The following is an 8,352-nucleotide window of genomic DNA, read 5'->3' as shown; positions in this document are numbered from 1 at the left end:
ACCCAGTAAGAGGGAAGGATCCCAAAGGCAGGCAGAAGCAGCAGAAACAGCCCTCCACCCACCTTCCTCCCTGCTCTCACTGTTAGGATTCCCACAAGAAAACCAAGGCACAACCGAAACATGCAGAGGGCCTAAGTCAGACCCATGCGGGTCCCAGAATTGTTGGTGCCCTCGCTGTGGCTCCTATGAGCCTTGGGTTAGTTGATTCTATAGGTTTTCTTTGGTGTCCTTGACTCCTCTGGTTCCCGCATCCTTCCTCCCCATCTTCCACAGAATTCCCGGAGCTCCACTTGTTTGGCTGTGAATCTTGCTCGGTGAGCACAGGCTCTTACCTCAGATCTGACAGCGCAGTGGGGAGACGAGATCCATTTTTTAATGCAAATTACAGAACAGAACAGAGGCACCATCCATCCGACATGAGGAAATTTGGCTCCTGGGAGACTGTCAGAAAGTCTCCCCGGTGGAAGGGAAATTATCTGTCTCTCGCTGTCTCACCTGCCTATTGCCAGTCTCCACCCATAGCAATGGAGAAAGGGGAAGACAGTCACACTGGACCTTGTGCCACTTTGGTGACAAAGGAAATTTATCTGGAATGACTCCCTTTTCTCATTTCTGGACCCTTCCCATGGTTTTCAGATGCTAACCTTCTGGCTTCCCTCACTCCAATGCTCAGCCATTAGTTATTCCAAGTCAAGGCCTTGCATTATCCAGCTGGCCCAAGGAACTCTTGTCCAACCTTAGAGGTAGGACACCTTTATCCTTTACCCGGACCAGCATCTGGGAAAAGTGGAGAGGTGCAGTTTAGTTTAGAGCCATGGCTGTGTGGATTTTAAGAGGACATGCGTAAGAAACACTAAGGAGCGAACAACAATAGATGGGTTCTGAAGTGTTTACTCTCAAGATAAATGTGTGCAAAGCATGGGGCATGGTGCCCAAACTCAGGAAGTGTCCAGTGAGTGAATCTCAGTGATGATCTCACGATAAAATGCAAGTATAGCAAGATCAGCTTTTAAGAGATGAAAACTTACAGAGAGCAAGAATAACAGATAACTCAAGATGGACAATAAGACAGATGACGTGATGTTAGTAAGAGTCTGAAAAAGTTAATGTCCCCTTTCTCCTAATACGACTTCCTTTTATTAATTTTTCTTGCAGTGGGGGCTGTGGTGGTGGCAGGGTCTGGCCTCAGAGTCATAGCCTCAGCCTCCTGAGTGCTCAGATGACAGATGTGCTCTACCACAGGTAGCCTCTTCTATTTCCTTTATTAAAGAGAATGTGGCCAGGCAGGGTGACATAAGACTGTGATCTCAGCACTTGGGATGCTAGGGCAGGATGGGTAAGAAGTTAAGACCAGTATAGGATAAATGGAAAGTGCTTGTTTCGAAAAAGAAGGAGGGGGAGGGGAGGGAAAGGGAGGGAGGAAGGAAAATAGGGCCTGGCAATCAAAATAGGTGACAAACAGGGCTACAAGGAGGTGCAACCCAGGAGAGCTAACACTGCCTTGCCTAAGCTCAGCTCTCTTAATATAACCAAGAACTTGACAGTGTGACGCAGAACCCCTGCTGGTAAACACTAAGACAAGAAGCTGAGAAAGCCGGAGGAAAGCCGGAGGAAGCAGGGGTGCGCAGATGTTGCCCAGGTTCCAGAGATGATTCTGGAAATTATAGACCTGATGTCTCCTTTTGGTGCTGAAGGTGGAACCCAGGTCTTCAGACATGGTAAAAGGGTAAAAGGGTAAAAGCCACAGCCCAGCCCCTTGTGACATCTGCATTGCTCTGTAACCAGACGGACTTTGAGCCTTTAAACAGCAGCTATGACTACTGAGCAGTGGAGCTTGCTGACTAAATTAACTTCCTCTCTGCTAGTAACTTGGTAAAGACAGCATGGCCGACCATACCTCAAGCTTACTTGGTACAAAGCATCTGTCAGAACTTTTTAAACAGACTCACTCACTCCTTTTGTGTGTGTGTATAAATGTTTGTCTGCATGTATGTGTGTGTACCATGAGTGTGCTTGGTGCCCTTGGAGGGCAGAGGGCAATGTCAGTTCCCTTGAAACTGGAGTTACAGATGGGGTGTGAACCGTCACAGGGTGCTGGGAACCAAGCCCTCCGCTGCAAGGCCTTGAGATGCTGAACCACCTTAATTTTAACATATAAAATTAATACTTTAATTTTCTATATAATTTATTTTATGTGCATTGGTGTTTCGCCTGCATGTATGTCTGAGAGTACCAGACATGAGTGAGCTGGGAATTCAACCTATAAACTCTGGAAGAGCAACAAGTGCTCTTAACCACCAAGCCATTTCTCCAGCCCCGGAAGTACTTTAAATTATGTATGTATGTATGTATGTATGTATGTATGTATGTATATTATTTTCGTATGGGAATGTGCCTGTGCCATGGCGGGCATGTGCAGATCGATCAGAGGACAATTGTGAGAGTCAGTTCTATCTTGTAGATCCCAGGAAGCAAGCTTAGGTCCTAAGCCTTAGTAGAAAGCACCTTCACCCCCTGAGCCATCTTACTGACTCCTGATAGACCTTCTCGGACTCCTGGTGGATGAGAAGAAGAAATAGAGACTGAGACTTAAACTATGCTTAGCCAAATCAAACAAGGCTGAATGTCCATGTGTGGACGGTAGCAAAGCATCCACCATAAAGCACATCACAGATGACCAACACATTTCTGTTCCACTAAATGCACCCAGCTGGAAGGAACTTCTGGGGCATACACCGGTGTCACTCCGTGTGAGAGTCCCCATGGTCTCAACTGGAAGAAGATAAAATTTGGAGAACTGGTCCATTCTATGGAAAAATCCAAGATTGGAACTGCAGCCAAAACGTTAGGGCAGAAACGTCGAAGAAATGAGACAAACTCAAGTGGATCCCTCGGTCCCTAAGAGCAGCTGCACACATAAAGAATCAGGCAAAAGGCCAGGCCTCACCCCAGGGGCAGACTCCGTGCCCCTGTTAGTATGAAGTTGCAGGTGCAACAGTCACCTAGAGGAGGGAGAAGAGGGTATGAGGTTGAACATACTGAGTGCTTCCTGTAAGCAAGTACAGGGCTGTGTTCACATTCATGCTCTCACTACGTTGGTGGTGGTTCTGATCCAAAAAGATACCCAGAACTGAGGCTATGACTCAATTGTCAGAGTATCTGCTTGGCTGAGTCCTGGGTTCAAATCCCAGCACCACATAGAACTGGGGCACCATGCCCTAGGCCTGCAATCTCAGCACTCAAGAACTAGAGGCAGGAAGATCAGAAGTTCATCGTCACCCTCAGTCATGTATTAATTAGAATCCACGGACTACATGAAATTCTATTTAAAAAAAAAATATTCCTAGGTCAGCACAGTAGCACATGCATGGAATCCTGGCCCCTAGGAGACTGGCACAATAGGAGTTGGAGGGCAGCCTGAACTACATAGTGATAGACGGCCTATTGCATTGGAAAGGGGAGAGGTTATGGTATGCACACTCAGAAGACAAAGGACAATATTAGAAAGGACAGACCATGCTGGTAACTGAGGCTGCTGGCTGTTCAGTCTCGTTTGTTTTGTGAGGGCAGAGTCTTGTTTTGTAAGACAGGCTGTTCTCAAACTAAAGTCATGTGCTACTACACCACGTGTGTTTACACTTTTGAAAGCCCCTTCTCAGGGGAGGGGTGATCAAGTTAGATTCCATTGCAATGGAGTCATAGTCCTGACCAAGGTGGGGCTGAGCGTCCCCTCTGAAGCCCTCTCCTTGGGTGAATGGGGCTAATACATGCCTGGAGCAATCGGAATTCAAAGGTGGATGGAATGTAGTCTGCCTGGCTCTACCCTCTAGTAGTTTAGTGGTGGTTGGGGGTTTGTGCAGGGGTGTGGGAAAGCACAATCTTGAAAGCTTGGAGAAAGTGTCATCAAGATTTACAAAAGCATAATTACATGTAAAGACGACACTTGATTGGCTCCTGTGTTGGGGAGACAAAAACCATTATAAAAAGCAGCAGGAGCCAAGGAGAAAGTAGATGACATTAGAAAATGACTGAGGATTTCCTTATGTGTGACAGTGAACTTGTGATCTTCCATTCCTTGTCCCTCCTTCCCTCCCTCTGCCCCTCCTCCATGCAACCCAGGCTTGCCTTGAATTTGTGCACAGCCTTGAAGCTCCTGCTTTGCCTTCCTGACACTGATCTTTTTTTTTTTCCTTTAAAGGTGCATTTTACTTTTATTTAGGCGTACTATCTTAGGGTGGGGAAGCACACGTTGAGCACAGGGTATGTGAAGTTCAGAAGAGGGCATCGGCTCCCCTGGGGCAGGAATCACCCGCACTTGAGAGCCACCTGATGTGGGCTCGAGGGAACTGAACCCTGGTCTTCTGGGAAAACAGTATGGGCTCTTCGCTGTGCAGTCATCTCTCAGCCCCTTAACTTTGCTTCTGATGGAGAAGTCCCTCACTCAGATCCATGCGAGTGTTCTCAGGGGCAAAGGCTCCTGATGTCTGTTATTCTTAAAGAAGTCAGCCAAAGAAAAACGAAAATGGAGGGTCACAGAGAGGATGTGGCCAAAGTGAGCAACGGTATTTGCTCACTTACTTGCTTAGACAAAGAACTTTCTAAACACTACTTTCAACTCCCATGCTTGAAACTTTTCTAATTAAAATTCTAAGACAGTTGGGAAAACCAGGCAGTTGCTTGTTATGAGATGGAGTTAGGAGGGATGAGTTCAGAGGCAAGCCTGGGCTACACTGTAGAGGTGGAGTTAGGAGGAACCAGTTCAGAGGCAAGCCTGGGCTATACTGTAGAGGTGGAGTAAGGAGGAATGAGTTCAGAGGCAAGCCTGGGCTACACTGTAGAGGTGGAGTAAGGAGGAACGAGTTCAGAGGCAAGCCTGGGCTACACTGTAGAGGTGGAGTAAGGAGGAACGAGTTCAGAGGCGAGCCTGGGCTACACTGTAGAGGTGGAGTAAGGAGGAACGAGTTCAGAGGCGAGCCTGGGCTATACTGTAGAGGTGGAGTAAGGAGGAATGAGTTCAGAGGCAAGCCTGGGCTACACTGTAGAGGTGGAGTAAGGAGGAACGAGTTCAGAGGCAAGCCTGAGCTACACTGAGGAGGTGGAGTAAGGAGGAACGAGTTCAGAGGCAAGCCTGGGCTATACAGCCAAGACTTTGTCTCAAAGGGGAAATGGGAGGAAAAAAAAATGAGAGGAGGAACGCATTGGTAAACACACACTTCCTGGGCCTCAAACGTGGTACGTTAGCACTTTGAACACCATGTGCCCTCTTCAGGGGTCAGCAGGGCCCTTCAGCTGATTCCCATTCTCTATCTTATTATCAGGCCTGGCTGCTGAGGCTTTTATTGCTCTGTTTAGCTGCCACCAAGCCAAGCTGAGCCCTGCTCCCAATAAAAAGAGTACACAGGAAGACAGTGAGCATTGCTATGCTCCCCACAGTAACTCCAGGTTCGCAGGTTCGCAGTCCCAGGTTCGCAGAAGAAGGTACAACCATGGTCACACAGCTGGTCTGTGATGGAACAAGAATTTAAATCCAGTGCCACGAGTCTGGTATCCAACTACAGCTGGATATCTATCTTAAGACCCCCGTATCTTAAAAATGTTGACAAGCCCCAGCAAGTAGAAAATGGGCATCCAGGACTCTCACTCTGTGAAAAACATGGGACTTCTCCCTGGGGTGAAATAACTCGAAAGAATGCAATGACTGCCACCGAGCTCTCTGGTATGGTGCAGGGCAACAGTTTACTACAAACATAGGCATGAGTGATGGAGTTCACCTGATTTGAGCACATGATCCTGGCCGAGTGACCCGCTTTGAGAAGCCCTGAGTTCCCCAGCACTAAGATTGGAGCAGGGGACAGGCTGCACTTTGAAATGCTCTCTCCTCACAACTGCAGCCAACTCAGAAAAAATTCTTGTTCCCCCACGGGTCCCTCTGTTACACCATGGGTTCACGACTGTACATTTCCTACTTTACCTGAGGTATAACTTCCACACCACACAACCCACCCACTGTTCAGTGGACAACTACATAGATCTTACTAAATTAACACAGCCACATGTCTGAATGTTTAGAGTTTTCAGTGTCCTTCTCTCCTCCCGGCTGGCCTCTGGGGGTCAGTTGCTTGGTCTTCAGAAGAGCTGGGGTCCCAGGATCCCAGGCCTGCATTTGAACTGTGTCCAGGTGGTTGTATGTATTTGTCAGTGGGCACGGGCATGCCATGGCACACGTGTGAAGACCAGAGAACTTGCGGATGGTTTTTCTGTCCAGCACCTGAGCATTCTGGGAGTGGCACTCAGGCTGTCTTGCCTACAAGCACCCTTCAAGTTATCTCACCAGTCCTCCTTCTCTCTCTCTCTCTCTCTCTCTCTCTCTCTCTCTCTCTCTCTCTCTCTCTCTCTCTCTCTCTCTCTCCTTCGTGCTCCCCTCCCCACTTTTGGGAAGGGCTCTTGATATGTAGCCCAGGTGGCCTGGAACTTTCAGCAGTTCTCCCCAGTGCAGGGGAGTTTTATTTGTTATGCAGATGCTGACCATGAGCCCGCTGGAGAGAATTCTGACATCCCGATTACTGCTCTTACTGTTCTCCGCTCCGATGTCTGCTTCATCTTTCTCTTCCAGGCGCTCCAGTTTACTGAGTCACTTCTGGTACCCAACCTTACTACCTACAAGGAGTGGTGGATTCCCTTGCACTTAGGAGGCCCATAGCTCATTCAGACAGGGCTGTTAGAGGAACTGGGGTGAAGCAACACCACCACCTAGTGGTAATGGATAAAAGCAAGCTTGCACTGGCTGTAAGTCTAACCAACCTGTATCCCCAGGAAATCCTTCCAGACTGGCCATCCCACACCACACATTAGATGACAAGGGTGTGAATGAGAAAAATGAGGAAAGGTCACAGTATTATGCTCCACCAAATCTCCAGAGACTTGGACGGTGAGATAAAGGGTATGGAAGATTGGGGACAGGCAGGCTTGGGGCAGTGGGTGCTGGGCAGTGACTGCTGAAAGACCTTTTTAAAAAACTGTGTATGGATGTTTTGTTTACAAGTATGTCTGCACCATGTGTATACCTAGTGCCCTCAGAGACCAGCAAAGGGTCCAGGTCCCCTAAGACTGGAGTCAGAGACATCTATGGTGCTGGAAGTCAAACCCAAGTCCTCTGGAAACGCAACCAGTGCTCAAAAATACTGAGCCATCTCTCCTGCCCTGATATTGTCTTCCCTACAGAAAAAATTCGCAGGCTAGAGGGATCGTTCACTGCTTAACTGCACTTACTAATCTTTGAGAGGAACCAGGTTCAATTCTCAGTACCCACATGGTAGCTCACAACTATCTGTAACTTTAGTCCCAGGAAATCAGACACCCTCCTCTGGCCTCTGAAGGTATCAGACACAAAAGCAGTATAGACATACATGTAGACAAAACACCCAAACTCATAAAATTTAAACAAGAAAAAGCTCTCATAACCATAGTATAGATGCCCACACCCATGAATACACTAATCACTACTTAGAAGCCTCTCCATAGCCTATCATATCACCAGGGCTTCCATGTACTGCACGACAATGTCTAACACTGGAAATGTCCTCACCCACTGGGGCACGTGTTTAACACATCAAATTACATGCTCTCCAATACACTGCTAACTCTGGGCCCAGCCATCTTTAATTAACATCCCATACTGACACTCACAAAGACCTGAGCCCCTCATAAGCCTGGAGAGCATTGCAAGGACAGGAGGGTGAGGATCTGCTATGTGGCAGAGCTCTGTGTGCTCTGTCCCAGCCCAAGCTCTTCCCTTCTGAGGAGTCACACTGCAGTAGCGACCTTGCCCTTCCCACTGTGGTGAAGTCCATGGTCACCTGCATGTGAAGCAGCCTCAGTGCTTCTAAAACATCCAGCAGCTCCCCAGGCCCTATCCAGCAACAGAGCTTCCCAGACAGTGTGGGAGAGAAGAGGTGACAGGTGCCAAGAGACACTGGGCTTCTTTTGGTGCTGATGGAAACCATCTAAAATTGGTAGAGGCAGTGAATATAGTGACTCACTGAACTGTACAATAAAAACAAAAAAATTAAGGAAGCAAACTGAGCCCCCATAGTCTACTTTTTATATGAAGATCTGGGCCAGTCTTGCTACATGGAGCGTGCTTATAAAGAACAGAGCTCTCAGCAGCACCAGGGAAAAGGCAAGGCAGCTAACGCAACTCTCCGATGCTATTGGTAACGCTGGCCAGTGGGGGACACCATTGATGCTGCTGTCCTTGGTTGGACACCATGACATCTGGGAAAAGAGCATAGCAAGACATTCAAAGGCATGTAACATTTAACCCTCACCCCTCTGAGTTCAGTACTAGTATCT

The sequence above is a fragment of the Rattus norvegicus genome, chromosome 10 (assembly GCF_021556685.1).
Source record: "Rattus norvegicus strain SHRSP/BbbUtx chromosome 10, alternate assembly SHRSP_T2T, whole genome shotgun sequence".
NCBI classification, from domain to species: domain Eukaryota; kingdom Metazoa; phylum Chordata; class Mammalia; order Rodentia; family Muridae; genus Rattus; species Rattus norvegicus.
Note: the sequence above shows the minus strand (reverse complement) of the source record.